General features: G+C 41.3%; 1 protein-coding gene across 1 annotated transcript in view; it reads right to left on the bottom strand.

The window, feature by feature from the left end:
* Positions 1-25,067, bottom strand: part of ADAMTS18 (ADAM metallopeptidase with thrombospondin type 1 motif 18) — a 425,082-nt gene that overhangs the window by 288,216 nt on the left and 111,799 nt on the right. Inside the window, exon 5 of the mRNA XM_082438969.1 lies at positions 22,553-23,215. The gene's annotated coding sequence lies outside the window, so the exon portion shown is untranslated. The remainder of the gene's footprint in view (positions 1-22,552; positions 23,216-25,067) is intronic.

Below are 25,067 nucleotides of genomic sequence, written 5' to 3' on the forward strand. Positions count from 1 at the left end.
AATGTATTAATAAAAGTACTAATTAAGATATGGATTGAAAGCAGCAGTGAGCTAGGGGGAGAATGGACAGACAAGGTCCCAAGTGGATGAATGAATGAATTAAAATTAAAAAGGAACAAGTATGGGCTTCCCTGGTGGCGCAGCGGTTGAGAATCTGCCTGCCAATGCAGGGGACACGGGTTCGAGCCCTGGTCTGGGAAGATCCCACATGCCACGGAGCAACTAGGTCCGTGGGCCACAACTACTGAGCCTGCGCGTCTGGAGCCTGTGCTCCGCAACAAGAGAGGCCGCGATAGTGAGAGGCCCGCGCATCGCGATGAAGAGTGGCCCCCGCTTGCCCCAACTAGAGAAAGCCCTCGCACAGAAACAAAGACCCAACACAGCCAAAAATATAAATTAATTAATTAATTAATTAATTAATTAATTAATTTTAAAAAGTTATAAAAAAAAAAAAAGGAACAAGTATCATTCAAAAGCACAGGTAAGGTTCTGGGAAAGGGAAGGTACAGAAGTGAAACCTGACCTGCAGGAGAGAAATCAGGAAAAACTTCGTGACCAATTGGCTTTTCATGTTAACAAGATTCAGACATGTGGATATGAGACGACTTGCATCCCGGAAAAGGAGAATGAGTCAAAGTTCTGGAAAAAGGCCTTCTCTGACTAGACGGAGTCATTTATCCAGAGGCCAGAGACACCTGGAAAGAAGGATGCAGCAAGGATGGTCCGAGTGCCCATCACAGGGGAGAAAGTATTTAGAGCCCTTCTTATACTATCCCACTAAGACTCACAAGAATACAAAGTAAGTGCTTTTATTAACCCATTTAACAGATGGGAATGATGGAAAGCCCACCTACAATCCCAGCAGGTAAGGAGTGAAGTCCAGGCGGGATCCAGGCCTTTTGGCTCAGAGCAGGTGACTGCAAACTACAGCGCCTGGGCCAAACCTGGGGCATCACCTGTCTTTATAAATAAAGCTTTATTGAAACACAGACATGCCCATCCACTTGCACATTGTCTATGGCTATGACGGCAGAGCTGAGTAGTAGGACAGAGACCATCTAGCCTGCAAAGCCTTCAGTAGTTACTATGTGGCCCTTCCTGGAAGAAGTCTGCCCCCTGCTCTCCAAAACTCATTCTCTTGACTTGGGTGACCCAGCACGTCCGGGGCTGGTATCACCGGATGGAACCCTCCACCTGGGGGCCACTCCCAGCCTTTGGCCACTGCCGGCCGTTTCCCCCTCTGATGGGGAAGCTGAACCCCAGGGTCTTCTCAGGACGTAGAAAGCCCTGTAAGCGAGCACATCCCTGGGGTGCTTGAATTCCTGTGGCATCGCCGCTATTTATATTGCAAACACCGCAAGAACTCATTTTTCATGCTATTTCAGCTGAAAACGGCCGTGGCAGGCCCACAGTCTGGAGATCAGGACGGTGGGGGTGAGCGGGTCTGTGCAGCTGGGCTCAGCCGACCGCCCGGGCCCCAGGTTGCCTGTCCCAGGTGCACTGGGCCCAGGCCAGGCTTTCTTCTGGGACAGTGGGCTTGAGGAATGAGGGCAAGTCGAGAGGAGCAAAGGCGCCTGGTGGGAAACGTGGCCACCTCTCATCTAGAAAAGCCTAAAAACACGAAGTGGCGTTCATACATCCACCTTGTTCGACAACCCAACATGGGTCATTAATTGAAATAAAATCAAACCAAATGGAATCCAGATGTTGGTAAATATGCACTTGCATATAATTCAGACACACATCACCCAATGGAAAGGCACCAAAACTCAAGCAGGAGTTATTTGAGGGACCTGGGGTTACCTCCTAGTCTCTATCTCAACCACTTGTCTTTGGTCTGTTCTCCCTTCATGGCACTTAGGCAAAGAGAAGAAAAAAGCACAGATAAAATCCTAACTAGAACTATCTTGCGTTTCTCCCCATAAGAATGGAGACTCCACAAGAAACTGTGTTTGTTGTTAACTGGTGTATCCCCGGGGCCCAGCACACAGCCTGGAACATAGTATGTGTTCAATTAATCCTTGTTGATTGAATAGATGGTTCTATTTTCATGTATGCCAGATGATCCACAAGAAACATACATTATTCTTAGAAAAAAAAAAAAAACACACTGTTTTAAAAATATGTATCAATCAAATCAAAGAATGGAAATTGACATTTTATTTAGCAAATATTTATTAACTACCTACTACGTGTCCACATCACCAATTTCCCCTCGCCTCCAGAAAGCCATGCATGATACAACATTCAGAGCAAATCTTCAATGAATACCTCGTGAATACCCCTGACCACACAAATTGCACCACCGCAGTTACCACCTACTTTGAGAAGGATATATAAAAACAGTAGAAACAACAACTCAACTTTAAGAGAGTAAATGTTCCAATGAGCCCACCACCACAGTCCCCAAGAGTCTGGAATGCATTTTCCTGGGAGATAATAAAACTGAATTGCAACCGTAGTGCAGAGAAGAACCCAGCATTGTTTTGGAGAAGTTATCAACAAACATTGTGAGGCCAGCAGGTCCCGTGAATAAACAAGTCAGCATTTATGAAAGTTTGCAACACAAAGCTTGGCAACCTATAGGCTTCATTCTACCCCTCTCCATCAAGCTCCAGACTCTGAAGACCAAAGAAAAGGCACAAAATGAACTTGAGATGTTGGAAAGACAACTACAAAGCACCTGAGAGTTACATGAGTGAATACAGGCTGAGTGTTAAGCAGGAGACGTTGAGGCAAATTTGGACTCATTTTTTCCCCCTTCACAAACATGGTAATGAAACTTTTATTTTAAAGGCCACTCATTAATGTCAAGTAAGAAAAGACACCCAGAGAATAGCCAAGATTGCAAAATAACGGCTAGCCTGACCGTGCTACTTAAGTCTGGCTCTCCAGTCAAACAAGACTGGTGCTTGGATATAATAATAAACCCCACGACTCTGTGGGTCAACCTGCCCACTCTGAGCTTTCATTATTAAAGATGCTTGGGGGCTTCCCTGGTGGCGCAGTGGTTGAGAGTCTGCCTGCCGATGCAGGGGACACGGGTTCGAACCCGGATCTGGGAAGATCCCACATGCCGCGGAGCGGCTGGGCCCGTGAGCCACAACTACTGAGCCTGCGCGTCTGGAGCCTGTGCTCCGCAACAAGAGAGGCCGCGATAGTGAGAGGCCCGCGCACTGCAATGAAGAGTGGCCCCCCGCTTGCCACAACTGGAGAAAGCCCTTGCACAGAAACGAAGACCCAACACAGCCATAAAAATAAATAAATTAAAAAAAAAAAATTTCTAAAAAAAGATGCTTGGGTCACCCTCACCATTACCTAGACCACATCTGCCAGCTGGTAAGTGGTTCTGATGCAGTAGGGGGAAGTGAAGGGCAGCTGGGAAAATGAAAAAAAAAAAAAACCTTGAAAAAGTGAAATAAACATTCTTAAGAAGATACTGCCCTCCACTAGCCATGTCCCAGAACTATAAAAAAGAAAGAAATAAAATAGATCTAGGGGCTTCCCTGGTGGCGCAGTGGTTGAGAATCTGCCTGCCAATGCAGCGGACACGGGTTCGAGCCCTGGTCTGGGAAGATCCCACATGCCGCGGAGCAACTGGGCCCGTGAGCCACAACTACTGAGCCTGCGCGTCTGGAGCCTGTTCTCCGCAACAACAGAGGTCGCGATAGTGAGAGGCCCGCGCACCGCGATGAAGAGTGGCCCCCGCTCGCCGCAACTAGAGAAAGCCCTCGCACAGAAACGAAGACCCAACACAGCAAAAATAAATAAATAAATTAATTTAAAAAAAAAAAGATCTATACTGCATTGAGCAGAGGAGCAATCCTTCCATCCCAGGGAGGATAAAAAAGCACCAAACCAAAACGGCAGCCTAATGTAACGGACGCTGCAGTCTTTAATAAAGATTGTTGAAATAAATTCTGGAGAGGGTGTGGAGAAAAGGGAACCCTCCTGCACTGTTGGTGGGAATGTAAATTGGTGCAGCTACTATGGAGAACAGTATGGAGGTTCCTCGGAAAACTAAAAATAGACTTGCCATATGATCCAGCAATCCCACTCTTGGACATATATCTGGACAAAACTATAATTTGAAAAGATACATGCACCCCTGTGTTCACAGCAACACCACTTACAATGGCCAAGACATGGAAACCACCTAAATGTCCATCAACAGATGAATGGATAAAGAAGATGGGGTATATATCTATATATCTATATATCTATATATCTATATATATATAGCTATACATATACACAATGGAATACTACTCAGCCATAAAAAGAATGCAATAATTCCATTTGCAGCAACATGGATGGACCTAGAGATTATCATATTAAGTGAAATAAGTCAGAGAAAGACAAATACCACATGGTATCACTTATATGTAGAAGCTAAAATATGACACAAATGAACATACCTGTGCAACAAAAACAAAGTCACAGACATAGAAAACAGACTTGTGGTTGCCAAGGGGGAAGGGAGTGGGGGAGGGATGGAGTGGGAGTTTGGGGTTAGCAGATGCAAACTGGTACATATAGGATGGATAAACAACAAGGTCCTACTATATAGCACAGGGAACTATATTCAATACCCTGTGACAAACCGTAATGGAAAAAAATATGAAAAAGGAGATATAGATAGATAGATATGTTTATGTATAACTGAATGACTTTGCTGTACAGCAGAAATTAACACAAAATTGCAAATCAACTATACTTCACTAAAATAAATTTTAAAAAAAGAAAAGATTGTTGAATGATGGGTTATCAGACGTTATCTCTTCCTTCCACAAATGAGAATTAATCACCTGCTGGGTGGCAGGCCTACCTAGGTGCTGGGAAGAAAAGGACCAGTCTCTGCCCTTAATGACAAGTATGATTAACTCCTTAGAAACATGGTGAAATTTGCTAATGGCCTTCCATGACCCAAGTTTGGTGCTAGGCTTCATAAATGTTACTCGTCCATTCAATAAGCACTGATTAAGCATGTACAATAATTACACTGTTCTACGCACTAGGGTCACACTGAACAGACAAAAATCCCATCTTCATGCATCTCAGTGCATGTCCATAAAACACCACCCTGCGGATATTACTCCAGTTTTAAGGAGACGAAGTGAGATTAGCTACAACCTACTCAATGTCACACACTAGTAACCGGGCCAGAGCCAGGACTTGGGCCCCGCCCACCTTCAGACCTTTCCTCCTTCCCTACAAATGTCTGCAAGGACCACCTGGCAAAGGTTATGGTGGGTCAGGTTTATTAATAACAGCAACTGGTGTTTGTTTTTATCTTTGTTTCTACACAGACACACTTTGACTATTAAATCCACAGTTGTATTTTTCACTTCTGCCAAAATAACAATAACAATAGTAAAACAACACAAGAATAACAATAATAGCAACAACAGTCATAATAATGCTGCTTTCTCATATTTCTCCAAACACATAGCCCTTTCAGGCTAATTATTTTTGGCCTTTAGACAGAGCTAGAGTTAACAAGAAATACTTCACTTTCTGTTCAACACTGTTGTAAGGAAGCATCACAATGACCATGATGATGACGGGCAAACGGATCCTTGTCAACCTCCACACTGAGGAAGTGATCGGCGAGGTGGGGGCCGTGGGGGACTGGGGTGCATGAGGCCCGTGTCTAAGGGGCGGCTGCTTCTCAACCTCAGCTGATGGTCACCTTGCAAAAAGGAAGCCAAGCGTGGTCAGAACTTCTGATTTTTCGAGGGAAGCCAGAAATCTGGATTGCTATGTCAAATCTCCCCAAATTTCAATATTGGCAATACATTTTAAAAAATATGTGTACCAACATTTTGCTGGCTAAACAATACAAATTTTGGTGTTAAATCTGTCACAGGTCTCTGCATTATTCTAAGTGTTCTTTCCAGCAAATATCATGCATATTGAACAGCATTTTAATGCATTTATTTAGAATACGTATCAATGGTCTTTTCCTTTCCACATTTAGAGCTATGACATAAAACCAGCTCCACAGAGAAGGAAAAAATTGTGTTTATAGCAAATAGCATTATACTCCAAGTACCAAGCACGAGATGTTGACAAGTGCCATCAAAATTTAGAGGGAGGCAGAGGTCACCCAATTCTTAACTAAGTGTCATGGAGGAGAGGAGACTTTATCTTGGATTTAAAAGGAGGGGTCTAATTTGGACTTAAATTAGAGAAATGGCAGAAATTAGATCAGGAAGGCCCAGAGCATGAACAAAAGCTTGGAGATGAAAGTGAGCAAACACTGTTTAAGGGAATATGAATATGAGAATGTTGATAGAGGTGAAAAGAGGACAAGGGAGCTGTAGATGGTGAGGACAGAAGGTTACACTGAGGCAAATAACCTTGTACAAAATGGCGCCCGTATCTGGTCTACTCTAGAAAAGGAGGGTAGGGGAGAGACTGAACTCTGTGTGCTTAGCACGTAGAAAGCTTCCAATAAAAATTTAAGGATGAAATGAGCTCATATATGTGAGGCGTTTTGACCAACACTAAGTGTGCACAACACCAAGGGATTATGAATATTGATGAGGAGACAGTTTTCAAAGGAAACTTACATAGGAGCCTTGAGAGAAGATTAATAAATTGAAGGTCTCTGGCAATTGTTAAGGGTGTTGTCAAAGTTTAGCAGGCATTTTCCTTCTTAAAAACAATGAAGGGAAACTCATTCCACGGATTTCTGATCCAACTGGGGATATTAAGCCAAAAGTGAAAGGGAAATAGAGGTTAATATGTGGCCCTTTTCGGATGTCAGAGTCAAGAGACACACCCTACCCTTCCTCTACAGCCTCCCCTAATAAAAAAAAAGCAATAGCTCTTAATCTAAGAAAACACTACATTTTACTTTCATCAAAAGCTACGGTTTATAAATTGAGTTATTTGTAGTGAGGTGGATGGACCTAGAGTCTGTCATACAGAGTGAAGTAAGTCAGAAAGAGAAAAACAAATACCATATGCTAACGCATATATATGGAATCTAAAAAAAAAAAAAAAAATGGCACTGATGAACCTAGTAGCAGGGCAGGAATAAAGAGGTAGACATAGAGAATGGACTTGATGACATGGGGTGGGAGGGCAAAGCTGGGGCGAAGTGAGAGTAGCATCGACATACATACACTACCGAATGTAAAATAGTTGGCTGGTGGGAAGCAGCCGCATAGCACAGGGAGATCTGCTCGGTGCTTCACGATGACCTAGAGGGGTGGGATAGGGAGGATGGGAGGGAAGCTCAATAGGGAGGGGATACGGGGACATGTGTGTGCATATGGCTGATTTGCTTTGCTGTGCAACAGAAACTAACACGGTATTGTGAAGCAAGTATACTCCAATAAACATCTATTTAAAAAAAGAAAAGAAAAGACGTTGATAAAGATCCCCCTCCCCCCCAAAAATAGCTATGGTTTACTTTCCACTGCATGACAACACAAGGTTTGGAAGCAGACCCGGGTTCAAGTCCCAGCCCAGCCACTTATCAGCTCTGCCACCTTGGACAAGTTACTGAGCTTCTCTGAGCCTCTCCATAAAGGGATGAGGCAGCGAAAACAGTGCCCATCTCACATGACTGATGAGGATGACAGGAATAATGTACAGTGAAACCTGATGACCCTCCTGTAAATATCAAATTGGACACAAAATGATCTCATTTCAAGGAGACATCAAAAGCCAAGGAGCCGATTCTGTTGAGATGAAAATCCCACAGAGATTTCATCCAGGATGTAAATTGCTTCTTGATAGTCATCTCTTTCCTGGCTCCTAAGTACAGTGTTCTGCTACCACGCGTAGATGTTTCTCTCAGCAGGGTAATCCATACACACAGATTGCCCACAGCTGTCCCAACCACATGAAAGACCCACACACTCCCCCGTGCCCTACTGGTAAAAGCTAGTCATTCATCAAATGCTGAAGACTCAGCACCAGACACAATGAAAGGTCAGCCCTGGGTTTTTATTGCATTGGTATTAGCTTTCCCTGTCTGCAGCCATTTGCTCAGTACAAAGCTTTACAGTGTTTACAAATGGTGGAGGGTCCTGGCCTTTTCTTCTTATTGACTTTTAGATCTTTGCATCATTAATCTTTTTCATTGGAGACTTCAGCTGGCCATGAAAAGGAAACACTGCCTTCTGCTGTATGACTCAAGTTCTGCTGGGCTGTGCACCTCTAGAGGAGGTCTGGGTGTGATGGGGTGTGTTGGGGGAAGAAGTGCCATCTTCCATCCTGTGCAAAAATTGAAACTGTTATTTTTGTGACACTGTGCTTGCACTTGAGACCAGCCACACCTGCCTAAGGAATTTAACACAGTGTTTACTATATTGTGAGCATTCAATAAAGAGCATCGGTTGTTATTATTATTTTATTATTAATTTTATTCGATTATAGTTATTTCCATAACTTGTATGCTCGAGAAAAGAGAATATTTGTCAACAATAGGAAGTAAGTTCTGAAGCAAATAACACTTTCATCGGTAATAACTATTTAAAAAATAGCACAGCAATAATAAAAAATAGCCATCATCATTATATAGTCCAAGCTTCAAAATGCTGAACATGGGCATGGTGCAAATTTGTTATTTTTCCTACTTTTTGTGAAAAAAGTATTGTTTTCTTCCAGGTTTCTTTTAAATAATTTTCTACATCGACATCATCAAATACAACTTTCTGTGATGATGGAAAAGTTGTATAACCTAGCAAAAAGCTTACTGGTACATCCATGTTATTAAACACTCAATGTGACTGAGTAATTTTAATTAAGATCTAATAACATAGTCTATGGTGTGTATATACCATACTTTACATAGCTATCCCCTTACTTTTTCTTCTTGTAATTGCTTTCCATTTAGCATTGACAATTCAAAGGATACTTTTCAGATACCTCACAAAAATATCCACTGAAATTGGGAAAGCTAGCTGTTCTCTTAATAATCCTAATCTCTTAGAGTTTGGTACATCATCTAAGCCTAACCAACCTGTGAGAAAGAGTCAACATCATCCTAATCCATTCATAAGTACACCACTTAGATAGAATTATTGTATCTTTATTGTATTATATCCTTCCCCATCTCTCATTTCTAGTCTGTTAGCTTTAAATCACCAGCAATGCTTCTTATACCGCCCAGAAATCTGAGCAAGAACAGAAGTTTAAGAAGGAAGAACGGTAACCTGGGAATGACGCTACAGAGAGTGCACAAGTGGATGAGAGAGTTCTGGGGGGGGGGGGGCGGGCAGCCCGATGGCACAGACAAGCTGCATAATCCTCCATCCCTGCAGAGGTGCCACCTCCTGCCCCAGCCCAAGAATACTTCTCTCACCACTTTCCACAGGTCACAGAAGAAGAATTCATTCTCTCTTTATACCACTTTGTGCAAAGTATTACCCCATCCACTACCTTATTTGATCATCACAATGACCCTGGATGCGGGTGGACGGTGTAAGAAGGGCAGATAATATTACCGTATTCACATTTTACACAACAATCTAGAGATATTAACTTGTCTAGGATTACATGACTACTCCACACCAACACTAGAATTAGAACTCAGATCTCACAGCTTCCAAGTCCAGAGGTCTTTCTAGTATCTGTTTTCTCCATTTCCTCCTGCTCCCCAAGAACAAAATAGGGCAGCTGTCTGGACTGGTGAATAAACAGTAAAACCGGAAGGCTACGTATCCTGCTAAATTAATAATTAAGGATTTCTGATTCCAGGAAACATGGAGGAAACACACTCCACCCTGCCTCTCCCACTGAATATAGCTATAAAAACATGGACCTGATGCATGAAGCTGTTATTTGAGGACTCTGAAAAGTAAATTGTGGCAATAAAATCAGAATTTAAAGTAACACTGAACTGGTGGTGGGTTTTCCACTTCTTTTCCCTCTAGTATACTTTGTCTTGAACTCAACACTCTAGACTTGGCAGTGGACACCAGGACAGAGCAGAGGAAGCCTCCAGAGAAGCTACTTCATTCTGGTCTGAAGCCCTGAAGAAGGAACTTCTAACTCCAAAAGACAATATGGAAATTTCCTGTTTTGTTTTCTTTTTCTTTTCTCTATTTCTCACACCCCCAATCAATTTTGTAAGGGTGGTAGAAGTGACTAGAAGAAGGAGCCCATGGGAGCCAAAACTCTGATGGAGAAGAATGTTTCTGTCAATTTGGTGAAGTTGCAATCCCAAGAGGGTGGGGAGGACCTTTATTTTCCTCCCTCTGTTCTGCCACCATTGGCCCTTGACACAGACAACTGAAGTGACTAATCCTTAGTTCTCAGAGGACAAAAAAGGAAGAGCCCTAGGGAACGAGAAAATACTGAAAGATCACAAGAAGAGAACTCAGGAAAACAGACCCATAAATGTGTTCATCAACTCTGGGGTTCACTCCCCTACAGTGCAGGCATTGATCTGATCCTATTCAGCACACCAAGCACGTTGATCAAAGTCAAACTACCTCCCAGGACCCAGACTGGCCACTAGGTGGAGAACACGCAGGACAGATCTGAATAGCATTGAAAATGCTTTGAAAACCAGAGGACATTAGAATCATAGCCCACAGAATGTGGGATAGAACTTGGGGCCTGACCATAAAAATAGGTCAACTGACTGCTGAAAGAAAAACATCAACATTCTCCAAGGATTTTAGAAAGACCCAGAGTCTCTTAACCTAACACTAAAAAAGTTCAGGATACAATCCAAAATTACTCAGCATATAAAAAATCAGGGGAAAAAAACCCCAGGAAAATCTGAATTCATATGGCAAAAGATGATCGACAGACAACAACACTGAGATAATACAAATGTTGAAATTACCTGACAAAGACTTTTTTAAAACTAGGATAAAAATGCTTGAGCAAGCAACTATAAACACTTTGAAACAAAAGGAAATATAAGTCTCAGTAAAGAAACAGAAGATATAAAGAAGACTCAAATAGTTTTAGAACTGAAAAACAAAACTGAAAGAAAAATTTACTGGATGAACTTAATAGCAGAATAAAGATGACAGAATAAAGAGTCACCAAAATTGTAGATAGATGAATAGAAATTATCCAATCTGAACATAGACAAAAAGATTGGAAAAAAAAAAAAAGGAACATAGCCTCAGGGATCTATGTGATAATGACTAGAATTTTAACATTCACATGACCAAAATCCCAGAAATGAGACAGTATAGTACTGAAAACTATTTAAAGAATAATGGTTGAAAATGGCCCAAATTTGATGAAAGACCCAAACCTACAGATCCAAGAAGCTGAGTAAACTCCAAAAAGGATAAACCAAAATAAATCCACACTAAGACACAGCATAATCAAACAGTTAAGAACGAAAGACAAAGAATAAACTCATTATCTATAATGGAACAACAATTGAAATTACTGTAGATTTCTCATTAGAAACCATGGGGCCATAAGAAAATGGCACAATATTTTTAAAGTTTTGAAATAAAACAACTGCCAGTGCAAATTCTATATCCAGCAAAAATATCCTTCAGAAATAAAGGTGAAATAAGGACATTCTCAGATGAAGAAAAACTATGTAAAAACTCAGCTAGAACAGACCTGCTCTATCCAAATTGCTAAAAGAAGTTCTTCAGGAAGAAGAGAAATTATGCCAGATAAAAATGTGGAGTATCAGTCATGATGAAAGAGCAGAAGAAAGAATAAATATAATAGACTACTCTTCTTTCAAGGCCCTTAAAATACATTTGAAGGTTGAAAGAAAAATTAAAACTTTGTCTATTGGGGCTTTCAATATATGTAGATTTACTGTATGAGACAATTATAAAGGGGGGCATAAAGACATGCATACGATGGAATGTAAAAAGATGTATATGGTGTAATGTAAAGAGATGCTTATGATGCACGTCGTGGTAAGGTGTTTACATTCCACTGGAAATGGTTAAATGTTGATTTTCAGTAAAGAGTGGAAAGCTAATATATATACATACACACACATTTACATACACGCACACATACTTATATATACATATAATAAACCCTAAAACAACTACTTAAACACTTTACAAAGATAAAATAGATAAAAGATTTAAAAGAATAAAAAAAGGCAGATAATTTTTTAAATGTTTAAATAACCCAAAAAGAAGTAGGAAGGAGGAAACAGAGGATGAAAACAAAACAGACATGGTCCTTACTTTCAAGATAACAATTAAAGGAGCAGATAAATATTTGCATTTCATGATGAAACTCCTGAAGGAAAATGTAAAGCAGAGCACTCTGACATAGACTAACCATCATGATCACGAAAGGCCTCTGTGTGGAGATGAGCTTTCAATTAAGACTAAGAGCAGATCTGGGGGAAGAGTATCTCAAGAAGATGGAACAGCATGAGCAAAGACCTCCAAGCAGGAAACAGACTGGGTGTTAAAGGAACTGAAAGATGATGGTGGCTGAAGCAGTGAAGAAGGAGAATGTGAGATCAAAGAGGTAAGGGAGAGAAAGACTGTGAGATCTCCCAGGCTGTAGTTACTAGTTTGGATTTCATTCCAAGCACAGTGAGAAGCTGCCGAAGTATTGCATTTGAAAAGCGAAGGATTCTATTTTTAATGTTTTGAGGAACCTCCGTACCATTTTCCATAGCAGCTTCACCATTCTGCACTCCCATCAACAGCGTAAAGGGTTCCAATTTCTCCACATCCTCATCAACACTTGTCTGTTGTTGTTGATAACAGCATGAGTCCACTTTCATGAGGTAAATAACATAGTCAAACTCATAGAAGCAAAGAGCAGAAAGGTGTTTGAAGTTTTAGTAATGCAAGATGAGTATGTTCTAGAGATCAGTGATCATGGGCTCAAAGCTTCAGTAATGTGAGATAAATAAGCTCTAGAGATCTACTATACAGCACTGTGTCTACAGTTAACAATACTATATTGTACACTTAAAAATCTGTCAAGACAAATACCGTATAATATCACATATGTAGAATCTTTAAAAAAAAAATGGTACAAGTGAACTTATTTATAAAACAGAAATAGAGCCACAGATGTAGAAAACAATCTTGTGGGTAACAGGGGGGAAAGGGGGGGAGGGATAAGTTGGGAGGTTGGGACTGACATATATACACTATATATATAAAATATATAACTAATAAGACCTACTGTATAGCACAAGGAACTCTACATAATACTCTGTAATGACCTATATGGGAAAAGAATCTTAAAAAGAGTGGATATATGTACATGTATAACTGATTCACTTTGCTGTACACCTGAACCTAACACAACACTGTAAATCAACAATTCTCCAACAAAAACTTAAAAAATAAAAAAAGAAAGAAATGGAGGAAGACACACAAAAAAATGTGTCAAGAGTGTAAATCTCATGTGTTAAGTGTTCTTACTACAATACAACTAAAAAATTTAAAAATAAAATGAAGATCAGAATTCATCTGAAAAAGGAAAAGAAAAGGAAAGGGTTATTCTGGAGAACCCTACCTACCCCCACCCAAGGTGGGAGATTCCTGGGCAGAGTGTATATGTGCTCCCTCAGGGTTTGGCTGAGGATAACACAGCAAAATAAACAAGGAGCTCCCAGGCAAGAGCAAGCTTTCTCATTCCTTTGACAGCTGAATGGTTAGCTTCCCTGGGCAGAAATGTGTACAAATCTGGATTACATCGAACAGTCAGATGCCTTATCTAAAAGATGACAGCCAAAGCTTGATCTTTGGCCTTAGGGGAGAATTAAAAGATGTTTATGTTTCAGAAATAATCAGAGTCAGACATCTCAAAATTAAAATTCTTTGTCAGCCTATCAATATTTATGAATGTGTAAAATTTCCGACAGCCCCATTCCACAATTTCCATGCATTGCAGGTTGAAAGAAGTCTGACCTTGGAGACAGATAGCATTTCTCTGCCAGCACATTTCTCACTTACTCTGCAGAGCAAAGCTTGTATAAAACTATACCCATCTTCCAGTTAAGTTACCTATATCCACCTTTCTTGTTGAAATCAACCAGAGTGAGACTTCTTTACTTTCAGCAGACCTTGCAGGATTGAAACAAGTAAAACTACAGGTTCCTCCATATATAATCAACTCCAGAAAAACCATGAATTAATGAAGCAAGACTATTATATACTTTAGCCAATCTAGTTTGAAACAATGGCAAGATTTGCATTTGGAATAAAAGGCTCCCTACTCAGTTTTGACATTAACTCATCATGTGAACTTGGTCAAGTCTTTTTTTTTTTTTTTTTTTTTTTTTTTTTTACCTTAAGCGGCTTCATATCTATTATCTGCAAAATAAGGAGTTGCACATTTTATGTGTATGTATGCATGTATGTGTGTGTGCGTTTACGTAAAGATGAGGTTCTCTAGAAGGAGAGCCTGAGACAGGGATTCAGAGGCATGTGATTAATTGAGGGACACCAACCTGTAAGGGAGGTGAAGCAAGAGAGAAAGGGGAAAGTGCTGAACAAGGATATGGTTAGGGTTAGGCTTAGGCTTAGCCTGACTCACAAGAGAAGATTAAACAGACCAGGAGCATAACATATAAATCTGTAACTCAGAATCGTCCCCATTGTGAGACAAGAGGGTCATCCTTTTTTTTTTTTACCCCATTATCAGGCACTGGAATGCCCCCAGGATGGAGATAATAATTAATTTCTCTTGGGCGAAGAGGCTACTCTCAGGTGAAGATAATTCTTTGGAGATGGAGGCCAGCCATGAGCTCCCTGGAGCTACATTTACAGCAGCTGGGGAATGGACACACTGCTCCACAGAGGAGATCTGGACAAGGCACTAACATCTATGTTGTGTATATACGAATAAGAGTATATTGCACATACATGAATGAAGGTAATGGAGGTACGTGCGTGCGCACACACACACAAACACACACGGGGGGAGGTTAGTAGTGAGGAGAAAGAATGAGAGGGAGATTGACTTCTATTTTCTCTATTGGCTTGCAAGGTTATTATGAAAACAAAAGATAATACTTGAGAAAATACTAGAAACTCATGCCTCGTGCGTTCTCAAACCCATCACAAGCTTCCCTGACTCCCTTTTGCTATTCTCTCTGCCTCTGACTGCCCTCCCCAACAACCACGTTTACTGTGACTCCAAGTGGCTATCAGGTCCCTTTGGAAAGTCCCCAGATCTACCTCCTCCTCTGACCACCCCTCCTACTGCACTTACTCATAATGTAAGACACCATTAATAAGGACCCAAAAACAGTACCCTGTTGTGTGGTACCCATCTTAGGAATCCATAATTAGAGGGTTCAAATCCCAACTCTCCATTTAATACTTACGTGACCTTTGGCAAAGTCAAAACCTCTCTACACCTGCCTTCCTCCTCACCTCAAGGTGAGCGATGGCACCGACCTCAAATTTTTTATTCTACATGTGACAGCTTTTGAAAGCTATGGTGATACATTATTTGATGGTTCTTTTCTCTGTCCGAAGGAACGCGTTTCTAGCATCTCCCAGTTAAGTAGACCCATAATACCCTTGAAACCTCAGGACTCCATCCAAGAAGGAATGGTTCTACTTGGATTGAAAGCAAACAAAAGGAATGCATAGTTCTTGCACTGAAGGAATCTAATGTTGAAGAGAGGAAAAGCATGAAAATGGGGTTGGGGGGTGTCCCAGGCCATGAGCCAAAAGCCCTGGTAGCAGCTGGGCTCAGCAAACAATGCTCAACTATTTTTAGCCTCTGTTTGGGTATACTGATTTCCGGGAAAATAGCCTCTAATTATGGTGTCTAGGATTGTATCCTGCCCTCCCACCCTTATCCCACCAGAAGCAGAAGTTCTGCACTGTCAGGCAGCTCTTTCTAGGTGCCCCTCAAACCAGACAGGGATTCTCAGCTTTCTAGATACGCCATCCTGGAACTGGCTTTAATTTCAACAGCCATCCAAGTGCTTTGCTCATAGCAAAGGGCAGTCTTTGAATCCTCCCCGCATCAGGCTGCTTCTGGTGCCTGTTGGCATCCAGCACAAAGCACTGGCATGATTTTTGTTGTTGTTTTCAAAACAATGCTGAAAAAAAAACCCCCCACAATTCCATCTTAGCAGCTCGTGTAGTGGGATAATGAAGTGTAAAGCCTATTCTGGTTACACGTTGCCTCATAACAAGTCACTCTAACACTTAGTGGCTTCAAACAGCCATGTTGTTCTTTCTTGTGGTTCTATGGGTTGGCTTGGCTAGCTGGACAGTTCTGCTGATCTTCCTTGGCGTGTTTCACGCCATCGCCGATGGCAGTTGGGTTGGTGTTATCTAGACGTTTAACTGGGATGTTGGCTGAAGCGTTAGAGCATCTTGTAACAGTGTCCATGGGGAGGAAGAACCCACAGGATAAGGGGAGGAGAGGAAGAGGCAAACACGAATACCTTCATCTCATTACTTTATTTTATTTTATTTTTTTTGAGAAATTCACGTTCTTTTATTTATTTATTTATTTATTTATTTATTATTTATTTTTGGCTGTGTTGGGTCTTCGTTTCTGTGCGAGGGCTTTCTCTAGTTGTGGCAAGCGGGGGCCACTCTTCATCGCGGTGCGCGGGCCCATCGCGGCCTCTCTTGTTGCGGAGCACAGGCTCCAGACGCTCAGGCTCAGTAGTCGTGGCTCACGGGCCCAGTTGCTCCGCGGCATGTGGGATCCTCCCAGACCAGGGCTCGAACCCGTGTCCCCTGCATTGGCAGGCGGATTCTCAACCACTGCGCCACCAGGGAAGCCCCATCTCATTACTTTAAATGATGAAGCAAAACAAGAGTCCAGGAGGCCATCAGATACCAGCATAAGTGCCCTTGCCTCCTTCCTTTCCACCTCTTCTCTTTTCATAACCTCGTCAGCCACAGTTATGGGGGTGAAAATGAGCCAGAAACGATGGGAATCGTTGAGCCAACATCCAGGCACGACCTTAAACACACACCTCACATCTCAGTGCACACACACAGCACTCAACAATGGGAGCTGAAGGAACCGTTTGTGGAGACACTTTCGCGAGACTCGTAATTTTCTACCTGAAAACATGAGTGCTCTCTGGGATTCATCACATTTCTGATAAGAACCTCCGCTGCTCCTGCAGTACGTCTCATGTCCCAGGCTTACAGCCCTGGAAAAACGTCTTGGAATTCTGAGTCCAATTACCTTTCCCAAAGGGAGTACTAAAAGGGATAAACTAATGAAAAATGATTATATATTTCTGAACCTTTGTGGCTAAGTAAGTCCAAGGTGATAAGACGACCATAGATTTTTCTTTCTGAAAATCACATATCTGGCTACAATGCCTCTCCTGCCTGCCCTATCTAAGATAGCAAGTTATTACCCTTCACCCGGATTTAATTCTCTCTGTGCATTTCTAACTGCCTGATATTATGTCTATTAGTTTATTGTTTGACTCTACAAAATGCCAACTCCATGAAGGCAAGGACCTTACCTATCTTGTCCACTGTCTAGCCCCTTCAAGAGTACCTGGAACATAGTAGGTAATCATTAAATATCTGTTGAATTAATTAATTAATATTATTTTAATTAAGTATAAGACACTGTAGTGTTTGCTTTGTGAGGTTCTGTTCTGCAAGATAAGAAGTTATCCTCCAGAGCTTTGCAATGTACGTTAGTAACTATAATGCTCAGGAGAACTACAAGGGCATTTAGATGAATAAACGGAGGGCTATTGAGAGAGCACAGAAAAAAAATCATGAAAGACTATTCATTTGGGCATTACCCACTGAAGGTGACAGAGACATGATTCAGACAAAACTCCAGCCCACAGTGGGCTCGCTGCGGCTTGGGTACTGTTTGAAGTGCCCACCATCTGAGAATCAGACTTCCTGACTTCCTGACTCGGATTATTAACCTGTATCTGGTGGAACTCAGTTTCTTCCTCTGTAAGATAAACATCTCTGCCTGGATCATCACTGAGGTTCCTTTCCATGACAACAGGGGACGGATCTAGGAACACGGGAACTGGGTTTGGGCACCAAGTCCTCAGTAAGGCAAGACCCATAACCAAACTGTCTGCTATCAAGTTCTAGCCACAAGCCACAGGGTGTTCCCTACAGAGTTAATTATAACAAAGAGAAAATTGGAAACCAGATTAGAGACACTTTAGAATTTATTTGGAACTACTTTTAGTTTAATTCAACATGAATTGTTGAGTTTCCATATACCTCACCCAGCTTCTCCTAATATTTTAATGGTCTCATTCTCCTTAATGCTCTAAAATATAAGTGGGTTGTATCTAGTTTGGTGTCTTTATTCTCTCATCCTGCTCTGTGCTTGGTGTCTTTGCTCAGCACTGGCAAACTATCTTCTATTATGTCTTTGATTATTTCCTCATTTCCATTGTCTCGATTCTCTCTTTAGGGAACTCCTAGTCACTGGGGATTTGACCCTTGTATATTGATCATCTATGTCAACTGTTCTCCCATGTTTACATTCTGAGAGATTTTTTTTAATGTTTCTTCCAGGTGTTAAAGCACATTTCTTTCTTAAGACTATTACAGCAATAATAGTTTCAATTTAGAGCAAGGTTTCTCAACATTGGTACTACTGACATTTTAGGATAGTAATTCTGTGTCTTCGGGAACTACCTTGTGCACTGAAGGACGTTTAGCAGCATCCCTGGCCTCTACCTGCTAGATGCCAATAGCACCAGAACCCCCATCATCACAATCAAAATCTCTCCAGACGTTGCTAATCACCCTAGGTTGAGACAACCGATTTAGAAGAACTCTGATTTCCCTTATTTCTTCTCTTTTTCATTTGGCCACAGTCACTAATACAATTAGGGCTTGTTGAATTTCTCTTCTGTTTCTTGAATTATTTCTGTATTCCAGAGTCAAATATTCTGTTTGTTCATCTTGGTTCTTCTCTATTGTTGAGATTTCCTGCAAATGTCTGGTAGTCTTGACCTTCTGTATATACTTATCAATGCAGGGCTTCATCAATTAATATGTCACTGGATTGAGTCTCCAGTTTTTTTAGTAGGTTTTTGCCCCCAACAGACCTCTACCCTGAATCAGAGTGAACTCGAGGTGAAGTGTATGAGTAAGCAGGCTTCACTATAGGATGGACCAGTTCAGAGCAGGCAGACAGAGCAACTGATCCCTTCACCAAATGTCAGATCATAGTGTGTTTACTCTGGGGCACTAACGCCCATACCAATGCTCTAGAGAGGTCTTCCAATAATCACCCTCATTCCTGCCTCTTCTCCAACCCTCATCCTCTGTAACCTACTGAACCCAAGCCAGGAATGTCTTGAGGCTCCAGGAAAGAATAATTCCCAAATTGAATCAAACCATTACCACCTGGCCCTAGATGTGCTCTGGGCCCCTTCCTCCAAATGTCCTTCAATAAGTAAATGATTAAATAAATTGTGTTACAACCATATCATGGAATAAAATTGTGTTACATCCATACCATCAATAAAAAAGAATAAGTTACTGATGCCTGCAACAATTTGATTGGATCTCAAGAGAACTATGCTGAGTGAAAAAGCCAATCTCACAAGGTTATATAGTGGATGATTCCATAACAAAATTCATAGAGGTAGAGAACACATTAGTAGTGGCTGGGAGTTACGGATGGAGGGGGGTGTGGCACAGCACGGGTGTGATTATAAGGGGTAGCACTTTGTGATAATGTAATACTTCTGTGTCTTGATTGTGCTTTTGGTTACATGAATATACACATGTGATAAAACTGTAAATACAAACACACACTCAGAGCATTGTAAAACTGATGAAATCTGAATAATCTCTGTAGCTTGTATCAAGGTTGATTTTCTGGCTTTGATATTGTGCTAGTTATCCAAGACATTACAAGTGGAGAACCCTGGGTTAAGGGTAACTCCCTTCACGGAACCTATATGGAATCTCCCTGTACATTATTTTTTTCAACTCCCTGTGAATCAATCGTTATTTCAAAATAAAAATATTTTTAAATGAGCTAACTGTGACTCCATCTTCACCCTCACCTCCATATATTCATGATCTTCTCTGACACAGTGAACACTCCCTCTCCCATTCTTAGGCAAATAGGAGTTCATTCCTTCTATCATCTTTCCAGTGGGATTTCTGGAGGTAGAGGAAGCAAACTCTTTGTGTTCACGTATGTGCAGACAGCAATCCTGAATTGGAAAGCATGCATGCATTTCTTCTGAGTTAAGAGAACTATGAGGAGGGCTCAAAAAGTTGAGTTAATCAAAACCCCAGCTTAAAAAGAACAGAGATTTAAAGAAAGTAAGCTACATTTAGAAATATGTATTTATTCCTTTAGGAACTCTAAACTCTACCTATGAAATGAAGTAGCACATCAGAAATGTTGGACATTGTCAGACCATGTCAACTGAGCCTACTGTAAAATTCCCCTTCCCAGAGTTGTAGCTTTAATTTTGGTTGACAATCTTTCCAAGGACCATACACGTCAAAAAGGCCCCCGCATGCACTGTGGAACTTCTTTTAAAGTTATTTTCCCACAGGTTACTGAGTGTCTCATCTGAGATATCACTTTATAAATCTCCTTTAGAGGAGTGATTCTCCAAATGCGGTCCTTGGACCAGCAGCAACAGAATCACCTGGACACCTGTTAGTAATGCAAATTCCCAGGCCACATTGACTCAGAAACTCTGGGGATAGGACCCAGGAATTTGTTTTTATAGACCCTCTAGGAATTTCCAATGCATGTTAGAGTTTGAGAACTACTGCCTTAGAACTTAGTGATGGGTTCTTGGCCGTTGGATTTGGTTGCAGTGAGAAAGTATTTTCTATGGTTTAAAATAAGAGAAAAGGGCTTCCCTGGTGGCGCAGGGGTTGAGGATCCACCTGCCAATGCAGGGGATACGGGTTCGAGCCCTGGTCCGGGAAGATCCCACATGCCGTGAAGCAACTAAGCCCATGCGCCACAACTACTGAGCCTGCGCCCTAGAGCCCGCGAGCCACAACTACTGAAGCCCGTGCGCCTAGAGCCCGTGCTCCGCAACAAGAGAAGCCACCGCAATGAGAAACCCACGCACCGCAACAGAGAGTAGCCCTTGCTCGGCGCAACTAGAGAAAGCCCGCACACAGCAACAAAGACCCAAGGCAGCCAAAAGTAAATTAATTAATTAATTAAAAAGAAAAAAAAACCACAAGAGGATTTTTAAAATAGATAAATAAAATAAGAGAAAAAACATGGAGTGATGGTGGAAATCCCTTATAAAATTATTTTTATTCTAACTTTCTGCCACTGGGAACCTTGTATATTTTAAATTCCTTTTCCTTTTTGGTTTGGGTCAGTTTGTTTTGCACTTGCTGCTAGGAAACTCAGAGCCAAATTGGAAGGTCAGCCATGGTAAATATATTGATCCACAGAGTTATCATATGGACTCCTTCCTCAATTTCCTTTCCTTGCCCCAATTTCTTATTTTTATTTTATTGGATTTTGTTCCTTTGGGGAGAATAGAAGGTTTTAAGTACAGTCAATAAATCAAAGAATCCTTCACAACAGTGGCAATGTGTTCTTATACACTGCCACATGTTCTGTTCTGAGTATGAAATACAGCTTGACTGAACAGATGTTACCAGATATTAAATTGTTTCAGAAGTAGATGAGAGAACAGGAAAATCCAAATACTGCCCAGAAAAAAAAAATATTTTCATGTATAACTCCCAGGGATAGTCTTACAGAAATAGAATTATTATTGCTCTTTTGTTTAAACATAAGAGAAAGCATTTAGGCTTAGATTTATTATATTAATATATTAACCACTATTGCAATTTCGGCTTCTTGCCTTTGGGTGATGCTTTCTTGCTGAGAATTATTTTCTGTTTCCATCATGTTGAAACAAACAACGTGTGTTTCCATTGTCTTTTCATATTTTCTGAGCCAACAGTCTGATATAATTCCCATTTGAAAAAGTTCCTCTAAAAAACAACCAGCAAAACATCAGGACTACTGACCAGTTTCACAATTCCCATGCATGTGTTATATTTTGGGTTTTATCTATGACACACTCTAACATGTCCTTGAAAAAGGTATGGTTAAGTAAATGCTCAATTAAAAAATGGGATGAACAACTACAAGAATAATCAATAACTGTTTTTTGAACAACATTCGCTTCCTTTTTCTAAAAGTCTGAACTTCGGAAGATAGAGAAAAAGTATAAAATATATTTTCTGAAGACTGAAAACCGACTCGCATACACTATGTGTGCTCCCACTGGACGGCACTGCCCTTGATCCTACTGTCCCGGACCACAGTATTCCACATCCCTTCAAACCTGACCGACTCATACTTGGAGACGCTGCCCGATCACTTTCTAGGGGCTGGTCCCAACCAGGCCCCTGACAACTGGCCAAGTCCCGTTCTAAATCAAGCAACTCCACAGAACCGTGAAGATACCACCCACCTGCTCCAAATGCCAATACCTGCTAGAATCCCGTGCTGTTCCCACCAACCACACAGAGCCCCGGGGCATCAATAATGTAACACTCCAGGCGTCTGATAATTCTCTCAGAATCCACCACATGTATTACTTTCGAAAATGACTGCGTAAGAAATCACTGTATACCGAACAGCACAGAATAATACAAATTTATTATCTTACCTTTCTGGAGGTCAGAAATCTGAGGACAGACTCATTGGGCTAAAATCAGGAGGTGAGCAAGGCTGTACTTCTTCCTGGAGGTTCCAGAGGAGAATCTGTCTCCCTGCCTTTTCCAGCTTCTGGGGGCCAACTGCATCCCTTGGCTCTTGACCCGTTGTACCTGCAAGGCCAGCAGTAGCTGTTGACTCTCACACCCCGTACCTCTGACACTGACTCTTCTTCACCTCCTGCTTCTGCTTTTAAAGACTCTTGTGATTATATTGGGCCCACCTGATACTCACAGGTTACCTGCGTACTAGCCTCTATTAAGGATCGTTGATTAGGAAACGTTTCCATCTGCAACCTTAATTTCCTTCTGCCACGTAACATGTTTACGACTTCTGAGGCTTAAGACAGGGACATCTTAGGAGTCGTTATCCTGTCTACCATGACCAGTGAGCCAACAAGTGAGTAAATGAGTGACCAACAGACTAGTCTGGTGGACTGACTGAGTGAGTGTCCAGCTCGGGGTGATGACCGCTCAGCTCCTTGAAAGCAGCCTGTCTCCAGGAGTGAGTGGATGGCAGCGTGGAAGCTCAGCTTCCCCCACTCGCTCCGCCGCCCCTGTGAGCTTCACGTGCCTTGCTTGTCACGTGAGGGTAACAGGAACACCTATTTCACAGGCTGATTGCGAACACAACATGAGAAAACACATCAGTGTCTGGAATAGAGCAACGACACAATAGAAAGGCATTGAAACGATAAAAATGGAAGAAGGAGGAGGGGGAGGAGGGGGAGGGGAGGGGAAGGGGAAGGGGGAGGAGGAGGAGAACCAATGTTCCATGGTACTAAGGTATACTAAGTCTAGAGACAGAGCATCCTAGAGCCGAAAGTATCTCGGCAATCATCAAATGGGAAAGAAAGGCAGAGACGGGAAACAATGTCATTCAACTATGACAGAAATAAGATTAGCAATCAGCACGAATTAGAAGCCATGAGACCTCTCTCTTCAATACCACTCCACCCTTTATCAAGACTGTGATGCCGAGCAAGGATGCTCTGCATTAGCAGATGGTGGGTGTTTGCCCAACCGTGGAGTACACTTCCTTCCAGCGCTGGCTGTGTAGGGAACCCTGCACGGGGTTCGTGGGAGCCACACTCTCCTTAAACTTTAAGATAATATTTCAGTAATATGGGGACATTTTTCACCATGGATACAAAGCAGGATACATAATTGTATATTCATGATAGCAGCAGTTATGTAGAAATAAACACTTATTTTACTTGAAATTATTGCAAAAAAAATGTGTTCACATTGTTTATCTTAGTGTTGTATTTGCTGGGGGCTTTTTATTTTTTCCTGTCTTTTCTTTGTTTTCCAGATATTCTAAGTGAGCATGATTTTTATAATAAAGAAAGGTAGAGATGCTTATTTTTTTAAGAAAACTAATGAGAGAGATTACTTCTGGAGGACACTGATTTTGTTCTGTCATGACCCCAGATTTCTAGAACCTGGATGTTCAAAAGAAATATTTCCTTTGTACTCTCAAAAATATTTCTTCTAGCTATGTCTTCCCCTATTTCTAGGAGATCTCTGATTTATCCCACATTGTTACACACACACACACCACCACCACCACCATCAAAAGACATTCTAACATTAACTACCTCTGTAAGCAAGTCTATGGACCATATAAAAGTGAAATGTCCCCATCAGTGAAAACAATAAATCAAAGCCTGTGTCTGTGTTCACATCCCATAGTCACCATCATCAGCCTCACTTAACCAAAGTTCTCTGGCTTCATGATGTTTTCCCTTTCTGTTATCACTACATTCATTATCCAGGCAAACTTTTTTCTAATAGAATTTCATATCAAATAAAGAAACACACTGAGAGACGGTAACCGTAAGGAGGAACACAATTCTAGTCTCTCATAACCCACATTCCCCTGGATGCAATTAGTTTAATCTCTTTCTGAACGTGTTCTTAATATAGGCTTTTACCATGGACCATTTTTCATGTGTCTTGGTTTTTCATCACTCAATTCTTGAGTAAGACCACAGACATTAAAATGATAACATATCATGTTGAAATCATGGTTAACTTCAAGGGGGAAATAACATGCTCTGTCTACAGTTAGAATGGAGGAAAGTGATTGCAGATCACGGCTACATCGTTTTCATAATATTTGGACTTGTTTCTTACTGTCACATTTGGGTTAATGGAGTTACATTTCGAAAGCTGGTCTAAAGCATTCAGAGGTCATTGTGTACACGGCGGGGATGGAGTGGGGGTGAGAGGCAAGTTTTCTCAGAACTTTAACAATTCATTAAGATGGCAATCAGATCCCTGTTACAGAAAGATCTCAAAGCCCCCAAATAAAAAAGGAAAGAAACGGTCTTACTCAAAAGTACCTATGAATCAAAAACCCATCTGAGAAAAAAAAAAATCAAGCCCTACCTGATTTCCAAAAAGATGATTCCCAACAAATCAGACTTATGAGATGTTCAGGGTTTATTATGTTAATTATTAATA

This window comes from Balaenoptera physalus (genome assembly GCF_965194825.1).
Source record: "Balaenoptera physalus genome assembly, chromosome: 19".
NCBI lineage: Eukaryota > Metazoa > Chordata > Mammalia > Artiodactyla > Balaenopteridae > Balaenoptera > Balaenoptera physalus.